The sequence below is a fragment of the Vulpes vulpes genome, chromosome 2 (genome assembly GCF_048418805.1).
Source record: "Vulpes vulpes isolate BD-2025 chromosome 2, VulVul3, whole genome shotgun sequence".
NCBI lineage: Eukaryota > Metazoa > Chordata > Mammalia > Carnivora > Canidae > Vulpes > Vulpes vulpes.
In genome coordinates, this window is record NC_132781.1 from 67,884,308 (window position 1) to 67,904,692 (window position 20,385).

The 20,385-nt window shown below is 33.8% G+C and overlaps 1 long non-coding RNA gene across 1 annotated transcript; it reads right to left on the reverse strand.

Moving 5' to 3' along the window:
• Positions 1-2,524: 2,524 nt before the first annotated feature.
• On the reverse strand, positions 2,525-20,068 carry LOC112923697 (uncharacterized). Its single transcript, XR_011999874.1, has 3 exons — positions 19,923-20,068; positions 6,643-6,785; positions 2,525-2,793 (listed from the first exon to the last, which is right to left on the reverse strand). It is a non-coding gene; the product is annotated as an uncharacterized lncRNA (long non-coding RNA).
• Positions 20,069-20,385: the final 317 nt, after the last annotated feature.

The following is a 20,385-nucleotide window of genomic DNA, read 5'->3' on the forward strand; positions in this document are numbered from 1 at the left end:
TGAGGAAGAATAAATTATGATTTTTTGGGCATTTTTCCTTTTGAACAAAATGAAATTTTAATCTAATGAGTGCCCGGAATAGACTTTAGAAAATGGTGTACTTCATATCTCTAACCTATATACATCTTACGTTGGTGTGTGTGTGTGTGTGTGTGTGTGTGTATGCACTTGCATGCCTGCAAACATATTAAAAGCTGGACCTGGGTGAGTGAGGCAGAATAGAACAGAATTGTAAATATCCCTTTTCCCTATACATGATGAAATAAACAAAAAATATTAAAATAAAATTGCCATATATATATATATAATGTTGGTATAATATATAAGTAAGGTATAATATAGGAATGTAATGTTGGTATATGTTTAATACCAACACTAAATAAATAAGAGGAAAATAAAGGAACTGTCAAGGGGGAAGAAATGCAGCTATTAAACAAAAGACTCTTGGTCAGGTCTACTTGGTCAGGACCTCCTCTAGCCAAACAGCACTGAGATAAGCAGGTGAATGGAGTTAATCTTAAGACTCCTTACCAGTGCCTTCCCATCTCAAAGTTGATTGGGATGGAGATGGGTGAGTTGTGAGTAGACTGCTGCGGAAAAAATGTGGGGCAAAAACACTGAGCCTAGAAAGTGCTGCATACCAATGGTACCAGGGAGTGAAATGGCTACGGAGCATGTCACTTGACAATCATGTGAAAGACTCTGGAAAGTGAGCAGAATCTCATGAGACTAAAACCTGATGGAATGGAATAAGCCATGGTGATATATATCTGATAGCCTCTAGAAAGAAATAGCACAGAAAGGCTGGCAGGGCTATAGCATTGTCTAACCTCAGGAATTAGGCCGTTCTCTAGAATAAAATTGGTATGCCCCCTGGAATTTTCAAAAGCTTTACTTAACCCAAACCAAATTTCTGCAGCCTGTGTATTTTCAAGACATATGGTTTAAAGAAAATTGATTAGAAAACAACACTCGACTCTAATATTATCATGCTAAAAAAGATGAATTGCTTTCACTTGACGATTCATAAATGTCTTTTTTTTCATAAATGTCTTTTAAGGTATGATCTTATCTTAAAATGTATCTATCAGTCTGTTCTCCATCCATTCATCTATCCATGAATGTATGTATATGTAACCATCCTTCTCCGTATAGAAGCATACAGAAATGTCTATAATGATGTTCACCGAATGGTGACAATAGCTTTACCCCAGAGATATATTGGAGTTATCAGTTGCTTTTTTTTTGAGGCTCTTTTGCAATTATAGGATTTAATCATTACTATAAGAAGTAAAACAAATAAATAGAAAGCTGCATCTTTCTCAGCACTATTGAGAGAGTTCTTACAAATAATTTTTTTAAAATTGCATTTCTAAATAAATAAATAAATAAATAAATAAATAAAAATTGCATTTCCAATTTTTTTTTAAAAGAGCAAGGAAAACTAGAATATTTCTTTCTATATCAGCTTTATTGAAATATAATTTAATATTTCTAGCAGTAAACATAGTAGCAACATAAAAATGTAAGAGTTTAAAGAGGGGATAAATAAAGAAATATACTTGGCTAAACTACTTTTAATATCTATAATTTTTGTTATTCGTTGTCTTCTCTCTTTTTTTTTTTAATTTGAATTTTCTCCTGTTCTTAGTCAAGCTTTGTTTCTGATACAAGTGCAGAAATGAAGGATTTGTGTTGAGATGGTTATGTTTGTTGTTCTCCTGCTGGTTTGTAAGATCCTGTATGTGCATATATGTGTGAATGAGTGAGTCTGTGAGCATGTGCACATGTTGTATGCAGAGAGGGAAGGGACAGAGAAGACAAAACAAATAAAAATATCGACTCAAGGGGTTTTGAAAACAATGGAGATTTACATTTATAAAACATTTATAAATCATTATCTTACAATATAATTATAGATCACAAGAAGGAAACTACCTACAACTCATGAATTAACGCTTGATTTAATTAGTTTTTAATTTTTTTTAGTTTTTAAAATTATTTTTATCTGTCATTTTGCATGTTCATCCATAGACCTCACAGCTGACAATAATGCTAATGTTATTCAATTTTATAAGATCTTGTTACTCCTATCATTTTGCTTTGACAAAATATTTGCAGCATCATTTCCAAATTTCTTTTGTCTTTGAAACTCGGCTCTAAATCAAAGTAAAGTTGGATTTTACTAATATTCCGTATCAGCCAATATTTCCATTTCAATGCATATGGCTCTGCAAAATGCCTGCAACCCATCCAGAAAACAAATACCCAGAATCTTTAGTTCTTTCAGAAATAACCTTTACATACCTGACTTCAGTGTACTATGTCAACCCATATCATCGAAGTTAAATCATTAAATTCTAAACCAAGGTGTAAATTGTAGTGATGTGTTATCATCATGTACTGGGAGAAATCACTATTTATATTTATAACCTTTGGAAAACAATTTTCTTAAAATTTGCAAATTGCCCATCAAAGGACATTAATAAATGATATAGAGTTGAAATAACACTGAATAAACTTGTTTTTTTATACTTTTAATTTCTAAAAAACAAAAACAAAAACAAAAAAACAGAATGATCCAAAGTGTTGCTGAACATTTCAACTGTGCAACATCTATTTAACTATTTATTATTATGTGGGCTGACTTTATACCTTCATATATTCCATTAAGTGTGCATATCAAGATATTAACCCATGCTGCTTTGGTAAATCCAAATTCTATGCCTTCTGAAGAAAAAGCTGTGACATTTCCTGGGGTCTTAAATGCTGGTTGTAGTATTTTTTTCAAATCTGTAGTGAGAAACAATGCAATTAATTGTTAGTTGTCACTTTTGAGGAACTCAACCATCAAGAAACTTCCAATAAGCAGTAAAAATTTCCAAAAATGGTTTTGTTTTTACAAAATCATCTTTGGATGATTTGCATTTCCTCAAATAATGTACTGTAAGTCATCAGGCTGCTGAAATATTGTCAGTGCTACAGAATGTAATTATATCAACAAATAGAACTTTAGTTCTAGAAGGAAAACAAAGCTCATCTCCAGTCACATTTTAGGTGTGAATTTAGGTCAAATGATTTTGTAAAATTATACAGTTAGTGATAGAACTTAGAAGAACTCTAGGTTTATCACATTTTTCACACTGCTTCTCTAAGTTTTTTCAAATCTTGAAATCCTAACAATAACATAAATTAAACTTCTAGACCTCCACTTTCTTTCAAAGCTTCAGACTACATATGGATCAGTGAAGTATGCATGTGCACACACACACACACACACACAAACAGCAGAACAAGGAACTTTAAGCTAATTGTATTATTTTGTTTTTAAGAAATAATTCTGGTTTCACACTGAAGAACAGTCTAATGAGTAAAACAGACCATATAAAATGTACAATACATTGCTTACAAATATAAAAAGTACATCATTTAAGGTTTTGATTTATAACCCATATGAATGAATCACATATATTGATATATACTTCCAAATGTACTTCCAAAATGCTGCTACTAAATAATAATTAAGAATAGAAGGCGCATACAGACATTAGGTTAATATTGGAAATAAATGTTGTTCTAGATTTGAAAAAAAAAAAGAAGACAAAGCACATAAAATATGTTCTATTAGGAAAAAAAATTCTTATTCATTTTGGAAAATGGCATTAGGCAACTTCATTTTGCATTCCTTGCCAATTGTTCTATGTTAGTACTCCACTGTTGATACAATTGTGAAGGGATCTATACGCATCAATTATTTTGCATTATGTTTGTAGATAGTTTATATATACTTGTATTATGCATTCTTCATAAATTAAGAAACCTATTCTGAAAACAGTATTGCTGGACAACTCATGCTATTAGCTGATTTTGCTTTATTGTTAGTGAAGCCTAAGTGCTTTGCTATACTTTATTATTACCTCTTAACCTCCATTCTAGATAGTGAGGCAAAACAAAATTTATATTAAAATATGGATTTGATAGCAGCAATTACAATTTCAGGGACTTTCTGAAAGAATTGTAATTTCTTCCCATAAAATTGAGATTATTTTATTATTGTCATTTAATAAGAAATACTTCTTGGGGGCACCTGGATGGTTGAGTATCTTGCCTTCCACTCAGGATGTGATCCAGGGGTCCTGGGATCAAGTCCTCCATCAGGATCCCTGCAGGGAACCTGCTTCTCCCTCTGCGTGTGTCTCTGACTCTCTCTCTCTGTCTCTCATTAATAAATAAATAAAATCTTTAAAAAATATATTTAAAAAAATAGAAATACTTCTTTGATATTACATTAAAATATATTTCATATTTAATGATTGTGACAAACTGGGCTTTTCAAACTAATGTATAGCACCTTCCAGAAAAGAGCAATGTGTAAGGGAATAATTCATTTATATTCAGAATAAATATAATGTTCCTTTTTCAAGTGTCTGTTTAGTCAGTGGTGATGTTTAATCACTTTTGTATTAAAAGTACATTGATATTGCAACTGTTTAGAAACATTTTCATGCTTTATATGATAAAACTTGTAATAAAAAAAAAGTGTTTCACTCATCAAAGCTTTTTAGGTTATGCCTCCAAATAACCAGAAGTAAGCACTCCTTCTCCCCTGTCATAAGAATTTTTCTGATGGATATATTTGAGAAGCGCTATATTATAATAATACAATAGTCCTAGTAGTTTTAGGATTTATAGTAAAATCTTTTCCAGTATTGAACATCAGAAAAACCTTTCGTAGTTCAGGAATATCAGTAGACATTGGCAGAGCTTTCAAGGAAAATGGCAACATTTCTCCTAATTTGTACATATGTGTGAGAACAGACAGGGTATAAAATTAGGATAAAACTACATCTGTGGCATAAACTGGGAAAACCTGTTAGACATACCATACTAACAAAAGTATGGAAAAAATATTAAAGTGAGATATTTTACTCCTTGTGAACTAGAACATAAATAAAAGTAAAGCGTGAAAAGCACTGATACCCAATAACTGGGGGGGGGGGGCTTGTGGCTGAGAATATACAGTTACACTTGAGTGAGGCTGCCCTGTGGCTGGAAAATCTTGCCAGGAAGTGGCACAGATGTCACTGGGCCATGAAACCTGTGTGAATGGCTGTGCCAGACAAAAGAAAGATATTCGTTCTGCAAAGAAGTGAAACTTTTTATTGTGACTACATGAAATCTGCCATCCTCAATGCTCTGTTTTAGCCAGTCTGGAATAGAATCTATGGCTCATCTCAGATGCCAAGCACAAGGTTGGGATAAGTGCTGAGGACACATGGTAGCTCAAGGGAAGCATTCCATGACTGCCTGGCAAAGTTTAACATCAGAACAATGGTGGGAAATGACATTAAGTCTTTCATGTTATTTTATAACTTTACATAAATTAGTGGATTTACAAACATTATTTCAATTACTATTTTTGTCCTTTTTAAATTTTTTTTTCTTTTGATTTTTGCCTCATTGCCATACTTTATAGGGTACTTTGTTTTTCTTTGTAAAGTCTTTTAGAATTTTGTCTTTCTGTGTAATGATTTATGTCTACTAACTTGTATTGAGCTGCTGATTTCTTAATTAATATTTATTTTACTTGGCACTCAGGAGGGTGAGATCATTTAAGAATTTAAATCTATTTTGGAAAAACTGTCAGCAGTTATCAATTTGAATCTTGCTTCTCCATTCCCCCATTCTTTTTTTTTTTAAGATTTATTTATTTATTTATTTATTTATTTATTTATTTATTCATGAGAGACACAGAGAGAGAGAGAGGCAGAGACACAGGCAGAGGGAGAAGCAGGCTCCATGCAGGGAGTCCAATGTGGGACTTGATCCCGGGACTCCAGAATCACACCCTGAGCCAAAGGCAGGTGCTCCACCACTGAGCCACCCAGACATCCCTCCCCCATTCTTTTTATTTATTTATTTTTTTCTGAAAACCTTTTTCCATTTTTCTGAGCTTCCCATTCCATCCTTCATGCCTCTTAACTGCCGTTTCACATTCCTTTTTGTCTGTCTGTGCTGGACTGCTAGTTTCCCCTGCTCCATCTTCCACTACTGCAATCTTCTTCTCCACATGGACTTAGAAGGATGTAAAAGAACTGATGAGAATTTTTATTTCAATAGCAAATTATTTCTATTTCAACCATGTTTAGCAAAGATATTGTTAAAGATGTATACATTGCCCTTGAGAATAAGGTTCTGTCTCTTAATTCTCCTCCAATTCCCATACATATATAATACACTGAAATAACTACATGCTCATGATGGAGAAGTTGCATGCACATACACATACACTTAGTGTGAGTAATCTGAACATACAAACTACTTTACGCAGATAAGTTACATTCACATAACAATTCTAGAATTCAGATCTTCTTATCTTTAAAGGTGAGAAATTATTATTATGGATATAGGGTTGCCTCTTCTCTGTCCTAATGATTAGGCTGTGTAAAAGAATAGCCGTTTTGTTGTTTTTGTTTTTGAGAGAGAGAAAAAGAGAGAGAGCATAGGGAGGGGCGGGAGAGAGAGAGAGAGAGAGAGAGAGAGAGAGAGTCTCTCAAGCAGACTCAGAGCCTAGGGACAGAGGACTCAATTTCATGACCCTGAGATCATGATCTGAGCCAGAATCAAGAGTCAAAAGCTTACCAGACTGAGCCACCCAGGTGTCCCAAGAGCAGCAGATTCTTCAAGAAATTAATTATTTTTGACATTTATCCGTCAACAATGTATGGTTTGATTTTCTTTCTCTCTCTCCTTTCATCCTCTCTACTTTCCTTTTTGTGTGCCATCTTGTACAAAATAAAGGAAAAAACAGAATTGACATAAGGCAGAAAAAGTAGAATGTGTGTGTGTGTGTCTGTGTATGCCTATGTATGTATTTATTTAGAAAAAATATAATTTCTATATCATTAGATGTTGACGTGAGTACAAGAAGTACACAGGTTTTATTAGGTTAGGCCACCAAGTTTGATACAATGGATTGATATTATTTGTTTTCATTAATTTTTAATGATATTAAGTTTTATAATATCATTAATTTTTATATCATTAATTAATTTTAATGATATTACTTGTTTTCATTAATTTTTAATAAGATTGGACCTTTTAAAAACTAAAGAGTTAAAATTTAAACATCTGCAGTCCTTGAAAAATTGGAATTCTTGAAAACTGGCAATCTTGGGTCCATGATTCTATTAAGCAAAAATGTGAGTATATCAAAAAGTATCACAGTTAGATGAGTGTCATTATTTTTAGTTCTTATCACAGTGTCTGCTTCATTTATTCACATTACTTATCTATCACCTGTGGCATTCAAGTCTGTAAATCCTCACAGGAATTCTTTGGAGTGAGTTCCAGGCTCTATCTTCTCCTCTCTGTAAGCTTTCTCCCTAGATTGTTCCATCTATTCCCATGATTTTTCATTTCTACCCAAATTAAAACAACCATCCTCAGCCACCTGATGTGATAGTTAAAATACACTAATTTATCACACAATACCCAAAGCTCAGTGGCTTGACACAGCAAAGGTTTATTTCTTGCTAATGCAAAATAGGCTCTCAATACAGGTAACTCTGTCAGACAACTGATCCATGCCACAAATTACTGATTCAGTATGTTTCTGTTTTGTGGCTCCATCATCTTACATTTTCAGGCAGTTGATTTTTATGTATCAACTTGACTATGTTAAGGGATGCCCAGATAGCTTCTAAAACATTTCTGAGTGTGTCTATGGGGGTGCTTCTAAAAGACAGTAACATTTGAATTGGTAAACTGGGTAAGGAAGACATCCTTTACCTAGGCAGGTGGGCATTATCTAATCCTTTGAGGAAGGGCCTGACTGGAACAAGTGTAAATTTGCTCTCTCTACTTGAGTTAGGGCACCCATCTTCTCCTGCTCTTGACTATTAGAGTTCCTGGTTTTTAGTCCTTCTATACTCAGACAGGAACTTACCTCGTTGGCTCCCTGGTTCTCACATCTTCAGGTTTTAACTAGAACTACAACTGCAACTTCTCTGGTTCTCCAGTTTGCAGATGGTAGATTATGGGATTTCTCATTCTCCACAATTATGTGAGCCAATTCCTCATAATAAATATCTTTCTATAAGGATACCCTTTATCTTTTTGGAGAACCCTGATTAATACAGTAAGCTTCCTCAATTACCTACAATTTTTGTTTTAAAAAAGGAAAGATTGCTATAGGATTTCAAACCAGAAATTAAATCTAACTGCAGTGGAAGGGACCTATGCACCGCCACATTGACCAAAAACAGTCAACCGCAAGAGTCTGAGAATTAGTTTTTTGTGTATGGGCACAGGAGAGGGAAAACAGATATTGGTGGGAAAAAAATGAAGCTGCACATCTAGAAAACTGCAGCACATTCCTCCTGTACCCCTTTAGACTCCCTACTCCCATCTACAGTCTATTCTCTTCACAAGAACCCTGATGATACTTGAAAAACAAAGTTTTATTTTTTAATCACCAGCTTAAAAATTCTTCAGTGGTTTCTCATTACTCTTTGGATAAATTTCAGTGCTTTAGAAATGAATTATAAACCCTGCATTATTGGTTTCATTTTATAATACTCTTCCCACTGAATACTATTTCCCAGCTACTCTGGACCTGCTTTAGATTCTGAAACATTGCAGGATCATTTCTACCTGAGAGCTGTGGTGGTTTTTCATCGGTGTATTTTTGAGCTAATACTATCCTTTCTCGAATTTAAATTTTGGGCTGTTAACATACAGTGCAATATTGGTTTCTGGAGTAGAATTCAGTGATTCATCACTTACATACAACACCAAGTGCTCATCACAACAAGTGCCCTCTTTAATATCCTTCATCCATCCTGCCCATCCCCCATCTACAACCCTCCATCAACCCTGTTTATTTTCTATCATTAAGAGTCTCTTAGGACTTGTTACCCTCTCTCCTTTTTATCTCCTTCTCTTTTTCTTTTTCAATTTAATTAGTAAAGTGTAAACTTTCTGTTCCAATATTTTTTATACCTATTAAAATAAATTAGAAAATAAATACTTAAAATAATATCCTTACAAAATGTACTTCCTTGATGAGGACTTGAGTCATCCCTGGAATTCTTAATTCTTAATGATCATTTGGAAATACCCTAATTTGATCACTAACCTATATATTAGAGTGGGTTCTTCTGCAGATGGCTAAACCATCTTTTTTTTTCCCCCAATATCTGGGCATACATTCATACCTTGAAGAAATGTCTTGAGTTTATAAATATTTTATTAAGTAAATAATTACCTTAGTAAATTTTCATACAAGATATTTTTACAGGGCACCCCCGATGGCGCAGCGGTTTAGCACCGCCTGCAGCCCGGGGCCTGATCCTGGAGACCCGGGATCGAGTCCCGCATCAGGCTCCCTGCGTGGAGCCCGCTTCTCCCTCTGCCTGTGTCTCTGCCTCTCAGTCTCTCTCTCTCTCTCTCTCTCTCTGAATAAATAAATAAATAAATAAAAGATATTTTTACAAACTGGAAAACTATCTTTAAGGGGATTTTTGCCAGAAGTATATAAGTGCCCATTACAAAATAGGCCTTTCTACTTACTCAACCACACCTCCCTACAGAAACAATGATTGGTAAGAATAATATTTAGTAATTAAAACTCTTTAACACTTGCAGTGATCCAGGTACTTTGCTAAGGGCTATACATTCATCATCTCCTGGAATCTTAGTATCTCATGTTATCAATAAGTAATTTCAGATATATTAGCAAAAGTTCCAACATCTGTATGTAGCCTAGCAACAGAAATCTTAATAGGGCAATACTGAGTTCACTAAAGTTTCAGGCTATAATGTATGTTCTATTATTTTTCCCTTTTGTGTAGACACTGAGATATAGATAAGGTTTAAAAAAAAAACTTCCCAAAGTTTTCTATATTTAGAATATGTTTGAATTAGATCTTATTCTAAATCTATCAAACAGCAGAACATCAGACTCAAAACTTCTACATTATCCACATCTAATTCCATTTCAAGGCAAGATATATTTAATTGGCTCTTGTCCCACAAAATCGTGGTTCGATACCAAGATGACTTTGCTGCTAATTCATCCAGTAACCTAGTCCTAATAACTGAACTTATGCATTATGGATTCCATTTGAACTACACTTCTTATACTTTAATTCAACTTGTTTCAGCATACCAAGTTTATTTTACTTGATCTCAATTATGCCTAAATTGTCCCAATTAAATAAATGTGCATATGAATAAAGTCCATATTATTTGAAATAGCACAGAAAATGTGAGCTGTTTTAGATTTATAGCAACAACAACAAAAACCTTTTGAAGAAAGAAATAGGAGGTAAGAATAAATATTGTTGCTATTAGTTTCCATATCATAAATAGTGCATTTGTCATTTTATCTTTAGTTTTAATGTATATTAAAGCCACATATAATGGTGAAATATTGCTCATTGATATTAAGTGGCAGAAAATACATTCAGAGCTGGGAAAAAAAACATTTTAAAGAAATCTGATACATTAATTTCAAATATGTCAAATGTTAATTTCAAATATGTTAATTTCAAATGTGACAAGTAATTCTAATTTTCCATGGCTAGGAAAAACAAAATCTACCATAAAGTTGTAGGAAATTAAGAAAACATAAAATTCTGTTTCTGAAAATACCAAAGCACTATTTAATTATAATTGAATAAAGATTTTAACAATAGGTCAGAACTTACCACTGGTATGATATATGGTATGATATATGGAATCAAATACACCACAGCTGAACCAGCTCCTGGTGTTTGAGTTGGGAGAAGCTATGAATAATAAAAAAAGAATCTTCAGGTAACATAGGAGCAAATAAGTTAGTGATAATGAATTTTAGTAAAATAGCAGCAATCCCAACAGATGCATATAAATCAAGATTAAGATATCTTGACAGGAAATTCAATAGGTACAGGTGAAGACTTCACTACTGTGGAAAATAACTCATAAAAAGAAGGTATAGTGGTTCAGTTTTTTTTTTTTTTAAGATTTTATTTATTTATGGAAGACACACAGAGAGAGGCAGAGACATACGCAAAGGGAGAAGCAGGCTCCATGTGGGGACCCCAATATGGGATTCAATCCCAGGATCCTGGGATCACGACCTGATTAGAAGGCAGACATTCAACCAAAGAGCCACCCAGACACCCAGTGGTTCAGGTTGAGGACAGTAGTTCCCCAGAAAAAAAAAAAATTAAATATAAAAATTAATAAGAATCAAAGACCATAGAGATACTTCACTCCCTAAGTCATATTACCAGAAATAATACAAAGGATTGGACCAACAGCAAAACAATTTGTGAAGCCTAAAGATTGTATGTTGTGTGGCAGGAGCTAGATAGATATCTTGAGTCTATAGGAGATGAAATGGCCCAGGTATGGTGAGAGTTATAAATTAAAAGTTGGGTCAAGATAAAGTTTAATGTAATACATCTTATAGGGATCCCTGGTTGGCGCAGCGGTTTGGCGCCTGCCTTTGGCCCAGGGCGCGATCCTGGAGACCCGGGATCGAATCCCACATCGGGCTCCCGGTGCATGGAGCCCGCTTCTCCCTCTGCCTATGTCTCTGCCTCTCTCTCTTTCTCTCTCTCTGACTATCATAAATAAATAAAAATTTAAAAAAAAATTAATACATCTTATAAAGAAGGTGATAAAAAAATAAAAATAAAAAAATAAAAATAAATAAAAAAGAAGGTGATAAAAGTATTTATTTAAAATAATGAAAAAAGACTATAATTTCTTCAGTTATACGTCTTATGCTTCATTATTCAAATTGTTAAAAATCTTTGATCCTTGAGATACTATCTGAAAAGATAAAGTAGACACAAAACTTTTTTTTTTTTAAGATTTGATATATTTATTCATGAGAGACAGAGAGAGAGAGAGAGAGGCAGAGACACAGGGAGAGGGAGAAGCAGGCTCCATGTAGAGAGCCCAAATTTGACCTGGATTCTGGGACTACAGGATCACACCCTGGGCTGAAAGCGGTGTTAAACCACTGAGCCACCGGGGCTGCCCCACAAAACTTCTAAAAATGGAAAATGTCTTTCAATGAAATACAAACTCTCATCCAAGTCATTTTATATATACACAGAGTTGACTATGACAGGGTCCTTACTGTCAAGGAATTCATAGTCTGGTGGAGAAAACAGTCTAATAGAGAATAGTTCTAAGGCTCAGAGAATTCTTCTATGAATTTAAGATTTACAGATAGAAATGTAGCTGTGTTTCATATTATTAATTTAAACATTCTGTACATCCAGGATTAATAAATGACAGCTCACAAAGTAAACCCAGCCCTCCATCTGCTTTTGTAAATAAAATTTTATTAGAATGCAGTCATGCTGAATCATTTACATCCTATGACTGTTCTTATGCTTCAGTGACAAAATATAGTAGTAACAGAGACCAAAGGGCCTGAAAAACCTAAAATATTTACTATTTTGCCATTTACAGAAAAAGTTTGCCAACTTATGGTGTAGATTAAAACTATACATAATAATTAAAATGTAAAACATAAATATTTAACACTCTTCCAACTATTTTTCAATAAAGACTCTCGTTACCTGTGGGAAACAAACAAATTGGTCTTAGGGAATTTTACAAGAGATCTCAGGGTGATAATATTTAGTTTTGATTTTAAATGTACATGAGCACACCTAAGTTATTTGTAATGTAATAGAGAAAACTGAGGTTTTTACAGGTAGAATGAAAAAATGATTACTTTCATATATTCTTCCTCTATTAAAAGTATCTCTCTCTTTTTTTGTTAAGATTTTGTTTATTTATTCATGAGAGACACAGAAAGAGAGGCAGATACATAGGCAGAAGGAGAAGCAAGCTCCTTGTGAGGAGCCCGATGCTTTACTGGATCCCAGGACTGTAAAGGCAGATGCTCAACTGCTGAGCCACCCTCATGCCCCAAAAGTAGTTCTTATTAGGTAACAATTTCATAACTACCTTATTCTTAATTGATTATACTTCTACAAACACTCTCTTTATATCTTGCAGTTAAATAGAAAAATTAGGAGCAAATGAAACAGGAAGTAATTACTAATTGTCTAAATTCACCATTTCAACAAGGTGATACTACATATAAGAGTGGCTTTTCCTCTGAAGTGGCCTGGCTATGCTGAGTTACCTATAATAGCTTTCCTGGGAAAGACAGGAAAGAAATGTGTTCAAGACAAAGTACATGCAAGCAACTGAGCTTGTGCTTTTATCTGGAGCTGTTTCACCTGATGAGGCTTTTTACAACTCCTCTCTCCCTACTCCAATGACAAAAGTACAAATTCCTCTCTAATCAGCTTATTTGTTTTGCATTCCCCCAGACTCTCTATCTCTGCTTCTGCTCCTATTGACACCAAACAAACTTTAATGCCCTTTTGTATTAAAACTTCCTTCTTTCTTCTCTTTGAATTTCAAAATCAAGTTATGACATAACCATTTTATTTTATGTACCACCATAGGTACCAAACCTTTGCAATGTCCCTTTTTTCACATAACTTCAAGCATGATTATGAGTAATATAGTAAATGTTGCTTATATTGCTATTGCCTGAAGACTCATTTTAAGTTATCATAATGCCCCTTAAATATGCTTTATTTTACTATGGTGTGTGAGCATCTATTTTTTTTTTCCTTTGTGGGATGATTAGCATAAAGGAGATGGGAGATTTATCTTAGAGATGATTTTTTATGGACTATATTTTATTCATGTGAACTAACGCTCTTAAATTGTGAGTCTTACTATAAGGGTCAGTATGAAAGACTTCATGTAAAATTACAAAAGCACTTTTAGAATCCTTGAGATTGATTGAATCATAAATATACAAGGAAATTCAGTTCATAAAACATCACTGGACTGTTAAGTTAAATCCATAAGGATTCAAATGCTAACCGTGTTAACTAGAGCTATCTGTGATAACCAAATGCAATTCTAGCTGGAATTTGAGATAATTCAAAGTGTTTCAATACTATAGAAGTACCTTAAAATATAAAATACAAATGTTTAATTAATAAAATAAAACACAATATTATAAGTTATCTGATTATTTTTTATAGTTCTTTAAGATACATTCTCTTCTAACACAAGTCTTGAAAGATAGGACTAGTATGCAGAGAAATTAAAACATTTTCCCAAAGAAATGGAATTAGCATCAAAGCCTGAGGAGTATTACTACAGTGCTTTTTTTCAGATATCAAGCTTCTATTAAAATCTGATATGACACAATGGTGATTTATAAACAGTCTATTATATAATAAATATAATGCAATATAATGCAATTTAATTATAGGATGTAATTTCTTAAACTATTTGAAGAATATTTCTGCAACTGGAACAAAAAGTTTCCATCACTCAGGAGGTAGATGGGCTGGGAATGTAACAGACAACATGATGAAACTTATATCTCTTCCTGGCAGTCTAGGGAGTTGAGGAACACCTCTGCCTCTGTGAAAGAAAGAGAGAATAATAATAGCTTGATAGTTGAGGGCAGCTTGTGTGTAATTTTTTATAGCTACTAAGAGAGAAAGAAGCAATTGCTTGCTTTTTTTAGGGAGAAAAACTAGTTTCTATGCTCATAAGTAGTTAAAAAATATTTCTATAGTTTTTATCTATCTGACATGTTCAGGCCGTGAGAGCCAACACTCTTAGAAGCAACCGAGCCTGAAAAATGTTATATTAGTTCTAAGTAAATTGGATTGGCAAGACCTAAGTTGTCTGTGACCATATCAACAGGCCTATTTCTCCTCATATATCTAATAAAGCGTAACCCAATGATCACTAATATTATTAAAAGTGCTAGATATATTTGGTATCAGCAAAATAATCTTAGAAAGTGACTTTTGTTATTACAATTGTATGCCCATTGTTTGCTAATTTTAATATTAATATCACTGAAAGCTAAAAAGAGGGAGTGTACCAACAATGTTAACCACATATTAAAAGAGACTGAATGAAATTCTTTCAATAGAACAGTCAAATATATACAAAAAATTACCCAAGCCATAGGTTTACGAATAAAAAAGAGGATATTACTTCAATATATCAAAACATGTGACATATATAGGCGTCCAAATAAATTGGAGATATATTTTACATGCTGCTACATACTATAGATTGGGTAAGAGATATGAGTTTGTAATATTTTTTCAAGATGATGATAAATGAGAGAAGATTATTCTTAGAATTTGTCTATACCATCCAAACAAGAATGTCATCTTCTTGAATGATATATTGAATTTTCTACAATGAATAATGATTGATGTCTACCAATTTATTGTTCCACAGGAAATGTTTAGTAGTCTAAAACAATACAATGTAGCACCATAAATATATTCTATATCCCCATATAGTGAAGATGAAAATTGCCACCGTTTGATAAGAAGTGTTGTTAGAAAATCTATGAAGTTTCAATCCAATATACCAATGAAAAAAATAGAGCATTTTGAGTTCAAAATGGAAAAAAATACAAATACAAAAGAAATAGAACTTGTATTTTGGTATGCAGACTTCAAATACCAATAGATGCATTTTTAAAATAATTCCAGTTGGAAGTATGGAATATTAGCAAACCATGTTGCAAATTTGTAAGATGCCAAAAAAATATGTTTAAAATCTTATAGTCATATGTCCACAGATCAATAATTCCCAAGTTTACCATGAAAGAGATACACAAAGAAGTTTGCTAGATTTCTGGGTCTATTATCCAGTTCCTTAAGTCTATGATGAAGCTCAGCAACAAGAACCTGTGGTAATTCTGATTCAGTGAATCCACAGATCAAACTTTGGGGGAAAAGAAATAAGCAAAACACACTACATTGATAATACATCTTCATGGACATTATTTGAGTACATAAAAATAAAAATAGATATTAATGTTCAACTTGGATTTTCCTTCTATTATTTGAGAGGGATGGAATTAGAACCTTTTTGGGTTCCTTGAAGCAGGATAGATTAAACTTAGTAGGATTCTCATCATACTTTAAGGACCAAGTTACTATGGTCACCTTAATGGATAAGGAGAAAAGTTACACAGAGAAGTGACACAGAGAAAAACAGTCATCTGTGCTTCTTCTCACAAAGAAACAATTTAGAATATATATAATTAGAGTTAGGAAAAATAAACGAATTAAAATAAAACAAATAAACAAAAAGCAAACAAAAGAAAGATCCATATAATTAAAACCAGTAGCCAACCAATGGCAAGAACAATTGTATGTACCTGACCAGTGTACCTCTCACCCGGATTTCAAAGCCCAAGGCCTTGGCTTCCTGTAGCAGGTAATGTACTACTCTTGATGCCAGTTCTAAGTGAACCATACTAGCAAGTTACAACTCCTCTGAAGCAATCTCAAAGAAAAGGTTTCAAAAGTTTAAGAAATTAAGAATCAGCTTTTCTGTATCTTAGCTTTACAGCAGAATCCTAACTTGAGCCTAAGCTCTGCAGGTCCTGTGATGATAAATGTCTACAAGTTGTAGAGGGTCTGTGTGTCAGGTTCCCAACTGCATTACATGATATATTCCATGGGGAAAACAAAACAAAAACCTCATCCAAAAAGAAGAGGTAGTCACATCTTTGAAGGTTGAACCAAGAATGTAGTTTAATGCTAGAGAAGATACGCTGAATGCCTTGAATACCTTAAATATGTTGTGAAGTCAGATAGTATCCAGAAGAGCTCCCATGGAACTCATTCAGCAAAGCTCTTTGTTCAGATCTTTATTTAGTACATGTCTTACTCATATCACATAATAGTTTACACTAGAAATGCATCTGTAAAATAAAAATAAGCAAAAAAAAAAAAAAAAAAAAAACAAACAAAAAACAGTCCCTCCTTTGAGGGAGCTTACATGGTTATAGGGTAGATTAGTGGTTGGTGATTTGGGTCAGATTCACCCAGACTGCCATTGTGAGGAACTGACAGTTGAGCAGGGTTTAAATTAAGTAAATTTCCTGTAGGCAGAGAAAACAGAGAATGCAAAGGCCTAAGGAGCAGAATATGTGAAGGGAAAAATGGATGATGCCACCAACAGCCAGATCATAAAGGTAGTCTAATGCCACTGCAGAGAATTTCGGGGTTTGCTATTTTGAGATAAGGAGATTGAAGTCTGTGGAAGAGGTCGAGAACTAATAACCAAATGAGATCAAATCAATACTGCTTTATTACATATGATTAAGTGAAAGGAGAGAGATTGAGACTTTTAATGGAAAAAAGAAAAACATGCAAAAAAGAAATGTAATGTTTAAGATTGGTTTCTGGAACCATCTTCCTTGGATTCATATCCAGAATTCATCATTCACTAGCTATGACATTTGGGTAAGTTATTTAAATTTTATTTAAATTTTCTCTACCTCAGTGACCTCCAATAATAATAGTTTATTGTGAAGAATAAGTAACTCAAAAGATCTAATGTTGTACTGCGTATATATTAAGCATACAATTAGTGTTATTTTTTCCACTGTTGTTGTTATTTATTAACTTACCAAAGGTTTTGAACAAAATGCTATTAAAAGACAACTTCTTCATAATTTCAAAGTGATCGGATATAAAGCTAACACGTTAGCTAAATATTATCTATCAAGTTTGACTTTGGTTTGTAGCTTTATTCACATCTATAAAAATTTTATTTTTAAAATCTATAAAACAGGTACCTCTCAGCAGCTTCTGCATCCAGTGTAGAATTATAAGGAGTTCAGAAATAGCAGACAGTTTTCTCAATATGAACACATATCAGATACATGAATGCTCATAGCAGCACTATTCTGTAGTGAAAGGTTGAAACAACCCAAATGTCCATCAACCGAGAAAATTAACTAAATGTGGTAGAGCCATACAATGAAATACTGAGCCATAAAAAGGAATGAAGTATTGATACTTCAATGTGGATTAAACTTGAAAAAACTTTGCTAAGTGAAAGATGGAAGACATAAGATGCTACATATTGTATAATTCCATGTAATGAAATATCTAGGATAGGTAAATCCATACAGAAATCAGGTCAGCGGCTCCCAGGCACCAGGAAAGAGGAGAATAGGGAGTGACTGCTTAATGGGTATGGGGTTTCCTTTTGGGATGATGAAATGATCTGAAAGTCGAAGGAATGGTTGCACAACAATCTGTGCTAAATGCCACTGAATTACACAGTTAAAATGGTTAATTTTATGTTACACATATTTTACCTCCATAGAAAATCTTAAGACTGTATACCACATAAGTCCATTTTAACTTGTTACTTAAAAAATAACATTCAAATGAATATATATATATATATCAGAAAATATGATATTGCTTATTGGTAACTGCAGAAATCACTGGAAATAAACAAGAAACTATTCTTTGACAAGCAATAGCAACTCAGTAAACTCAGGGTCAAGCCCATAATTGTGATAGGTTTGAATTTTAAGACAACTTTCTAGATACTAAAGGATTTAGTAGGAGGTCATGTCAGGGAGCCAGAAATTGAAATATAAGGAAAATGGCACACTTGAAATAGTGTTTGAGAGGACATAGCAGAAACCAGAAGTGTGGTAGAGAATGATAATAGAGAATATCCCATCTCATGAACTAAACATTTGTGTACGTCCAAAGTTCACATGATGAAGCCCCAACTCCCAACCTGATAGAATTTGAAGGTGGAGCCTTTGGGAGGTGATTAGGTTTAGATGAGGCCATAAAAGTAGAACGCTCAGGATGGGATTAGTGCCCATATAAGAAGGAGAAGGACCAGAGCACTCTCTGTTGCTCTTCTACATGAGCACACAGCCAGAACGTAGCCATCTATAAGCCAGGAAGAGGGTCCTCACCGGGAACCAAATCTGCCTGTACCTTAACCTTGGACCGCCCAGCCTCCAGACCTGGAGAGAAATAAATGTATGTTGTTTTAAGCTACCCGGTCTATCGATGGTATTTTGTTATCACACCCCAAGCTGATTAAGACTCTAGTACACAAGCCTTCAAAGTTCTTGTTTGTTTAATCCCTAAAGGGTTTATGAAGAAGAAGTACATGACTCACATTTTAAAATTTAACAACTGTGCCTAATTGCATGTTAGCAAGTGAGCACCATATCTGCCCCTGCCCCCCTCTCATTCTCTTTGCTCCATCAAGAGGTTGGGGAGCTTTAGAATTACATTTTTTTAAAAGTATTTGGTAACAGAGTCCTGAGAAACATGCTGCCAGTAAGATCCATTTGCACAAGATGAAAAAACAGGGGGCAGAGGCCTTTTTACTGTTTCTGTAGCAGAGATTTAGGCTGCAGTAGCCACAGGTTTTTAGGTAAATTCAGCACATTTCCCTGCAAACCAACATCCTTAATACTGTAGAAAACTATAATTACTAGTGTAACTTCCTATGATTTTTGCAATTTCTTATTCTCTGAAAGCTGAGTGAATCTGAAACCTGGTAGAGGTTTTCCTGATTTTTACATCATCTATCCCTTTTAATGGTCCTGTAAACTACTTTGCTCAATTCCAATTCTGCTTAAAATATATGGAGTGGTTTCTATTTTCCTTACCAAACTCTGCTTCATCTAAAATGTATTAGTTTCATATGTGCAAAGTATGTATTCCTGACTTTTGTGTATTACTGCCCAAACAATTTACATATATTTTCATGAAAGTATTTAGAGCTACAGGTCTAGCTTACCCAACACCTGAAAACATGCACAATTTGACCTGGTGATAAAGTAAGCCCAGTCATTAAAATAATCAACCAAGTCAGGCTTAATGTCCATCAGAAAAGTCACTCTTCCCTAATCTTATTTCTGAATATTAAGATAGGTAACAAATGGTAAATGATAGAGATAAATTCATGCGTACATACATACATACACACACAAATATGTAACTGTGCCAAAATTTTGGCAATAGATCACCACGATGTACTCAATTTATTATACTTACAGGCATGTTATTATCACAGGGCTCTTCCAATGAATGGCTCAAGCTTTTTCAGTTGTCTGTGTTTGCTTTCTTAAAAGATTTTTTAGTTTTTTTTTTTTCTCCCCTATGGCGATGTCTCATTGATAGATGAAAAATATTCCTTTTTTCTGGTAAAATAGGAAATGAGTTCTTGTGAAAGGAGAGTTTGGAAAAGAAACTGAGGATCAGAAGCAGACTAATTTAGGAAACAGCACAGATAAAAGTTGAGGATCTGGACAATTGTTCCCTTTAAATTATTCATGTCCATGCACTTCCTAGAAAACCAGAGGTGTGTGTTAAAAACTACTGCTTCAACAGCATATCTTTATTTCCTCTGCCTCCAAAATAAAAGGTTCTGGGAGACCGAATAGTTATATATTAACATTAGATAGGATTTTCCATTCTGTATAACAATCTTAGAAAGAATTTGTGGTTTTTCAATACT